We start from the raw sequence: 3357 nt of genomic DNA, 5'->3' as shown, positions 1-3357 counted from the left end.
TTTTTTTTTTTTTTTTTTAGAAGGAGTTTTGCTCTTTTACCCAGGCTGGAGTGCAATGGCGTGATCTCGGCTCACTGCAACCTCCGCTTCCCAGGGTCAAGCGATTCTCCTGTCTCAGCCTCCCAAGTAGCCGGGATTACAGGCGTTCACCATCAGGCCCGGCTAATTTTTTGTATTTTTAGTAGAGACAAGGTTTCACCACATTAGCCAGCCTGGTTTCAAACTCCTGACCTCAAGTGATCCGCCTGCTTCAGCCTCCCAAAGTGCTAGGATTACAGGTGTGAGCCACCACACTTGGCCAGGATGAAGCCTTGACACCATTGTGGAATATTTTTAACATAATAAAGGCTCCGAATATTTTTAACACGATAAAGGTTTTATGTTTGTTTATCCATAAATTTAGTAACTATCTATTGATACTTCCTTATATACCAGGCCCTGTGCTGGGGGATGGAAATGGCACAGTAAACCAGACTGACTCAGTTTCAGAGCATACCTGATCTGTTCTTTCAGTATGATTACATGGAATTGATCATAATAAAAGCCTCTAATAGATGGACGCAATGGTGCACACCTGTAGTCCCAGCTACTCCGAAGGCTGAGGCAGGAGTTCAAGGCTGTAGTGCGTGAAGATTGTGCCTGTGACTAGCCCCTGCTCACCGGCCAGGGTGACATAATGAGACCCCCCAGGTCTAAAAAATAAAAAATTTAAATTAAAAAAGCCTCTAAAAATAAATTAAAAGACTTCCAGGAAAAATTGGCAGCCTGAACTCTTACATCTAGTTTTCTTGTTCCTGAATCTCCACTAAAGCAAAGTTAGCAAAGACACTAAAACACTGGGGGCAAAATGAAACATCCCAGCCAGGTCACCCTAGTGTGAGGATTACAGAACCACACCCACATACACACACACCTACACACATACATACATACACTTACATACACAATCACATATACACACACCTACACACACATGCACACACACATACACACGCACACACACCTACACACCCACATACATACACTCACATACACAGTCACATATACACACATACCTACACACACATGCACACACATACACACTCACATATGGACACACACCTACACATCCACTGTGTACACTCGTATACACACTCACATGTGTACACTCGTATACACACTCACATGTGTACACACATACCTACACACACATAGTCACACACACATACACAGCTTCCAACTAGCTTTACAAATCTCCACACCTAAAAATAAGCAAACAACTGAGGATTATGAGACATTTGAGGAAAGCTTCTAACACAAAAGACAGAGGCCAAAACAAACAAAAAAGTGACTTGAAGGAAGCTGAGTCTACATAGCAAGAAGAAAGCTTAAAAATAACAACACATTATTATCATATCCTGTGAATGATAAGAAAAAATATTGCAAAGATGAAACAAAAACAGAACAGTGTTTTTTTAAAAAACAGAGAATAAGAGAGAGGTCTTAAAAATCAAATGTGATAACAGAAATAAAAAAATTCAGTGGAAATTTGGAAGATAAAGCTGAGGAAATGTCCATAAAGTAGAGAGAAAATAATAAAAGGATGGAAAGTTACAAGTAACTATGAAATAAAACTACAGGACCAGTCCAGGAGAGACAACAACATCTAAATAACAGGAGAAACAGAGAAACTAAGGGAAAGACATCCTTAGTGACATAATCTAAGAAAATTCCCCAGAACTGAGGAATCACTGAGAGCCCAGTGCAACAGATAATATTTTTTAAGTATTATTTTTAAATTTCAATTTCCAATGGTTCATTGCTCATATTTAGGAATATAATTGATTTTTGTATACCAGTTTTGTGTCTCACTACCATACTAAATTCATTTATTAGTTCTAGTAGCTTCCTTGTAGATTCCATCAGACCTTCTACAGGGTTGATCATGTCATCTGCAAATGATGAAAATTGTACTTCTTCCTGTCCTATCTGAATGCCTTGTATTTTTCTTGCCTTATTACAGTGGTTAGAGCCTCTGGTACAATGTTGAATAAAAACAGTAAGAATGTACATCCTTGTTCTATCCTTTTTTTTTTTTTTTTAAATGAAGGGAGCAGAAGCCCAAAAGCCTACAGCACCCAGTATTCCAAGGTGGTCTTCCATCCAAGTACTAATGAAGTCCAACTCTGCTTAGCTTTACAAGATCAGGTCAGATAAGATCAAGCACATTCAGGAGAAAATATTCTATCTTTTCACCACTATAGTTTTTTTGTTTTTTTGTTTTTTAGTAGAGGCTTATTATCAGGTTGTGGAAGTTCCTTTATACTCTTAGTTTGCTCAAGTTTTAAAAATCAGAAATGGATGTTGTGTTTTGTCAAAGGTATTTTCTACATCTATTGAGATGATTGTATGGGTTTTTCTTTTTTAATTTGTTAATATAATTAATTACATTGATTGTTGAATTTTAAACTAACCTTGAATTCCTAGGATAAGCTCTACTTGGTCATGATGTTATTAGTGTACATGTATATACACTAGTACATATATATATACTAATACATATATAGATGATATAGCATACTATATACCTAGGTTATGTAGTATAACCTATTACTTCTAAGCTACAAACCTGTACAGCACGTTACTCTACTAAATACCGTAAGCAATAGTAACACAATGGTAAGTATTCATGTATCTAAACATTGAAAAGTTTCAGTAAAAATACAGTATTATAATCTTATGGAAGCATCATCATACATAAGGTCCATCATTGACCAAAACATCATTATGCAGTGCATGAATATGTATATATAGTATGTGTATAGATGATAGAAAGAGCTCAATTATATTTACATGAATTTTGTGTAGAAATTTTTCATCTATATTCATGAGAGATATTGGCCAGTAGTTTTCTGTTCTTGTAATATCTTTGTTTGGTTTTAGCCTTATCTGATGAGTTGGGAGGTATTTCCTCCTCCTGAATATTCTAGAAAAGTTTGTATAGAATTATTATTTCTTCCTTAAATGTTTGGCGGTATACGTCAGTAAAACCATCTGGGCCTGGATTTTCTTTGTGGAGAGGTTTTCAACTGCAAATTCAATTTTTTAAAAATTACATACAAATCCATTCAAATTATCTATTTCTTCTAGATAACCTGAATGGAGTGGAGTGGCACAATCTCAGCTCACTGCAACCACCACCTCCCAGGTTCAAGTGATTCTCATGCCTCAGCCTCCCGAGTAGCTGCCATTACAGGCGTGCACCACCACACGTTGCTAATTTTTGTATTTTTGTATTTTTAGTAGACATGGGGTTTCACCACGTTGGCCAGGCTGGTCTCCAACTCCTGACCTCAGGTGATCCGCCCACCTTGGCCT

Source organism: Mandrillus leucophaeus, unplaced genomic scaffold (genome assembly GCF_000951045.1).
Source record: "Mandrillus leucophaeus isolate KB7577 unplaced genomic scaffold, Mleu.le_1.0 Scaffold3, whole genome shotgun sequence".
In the NCBI taxonomy this organism is placed as follows: domain Eukaryota; kingdom Metazoa; phylum Chordata; class Mammalia; order Primates; family Cercopithecidae; genus Mandrillus; species Mandrillus leucophaeus.
This window is presented reverse-complemented; position numbering follows the sequence as displayed.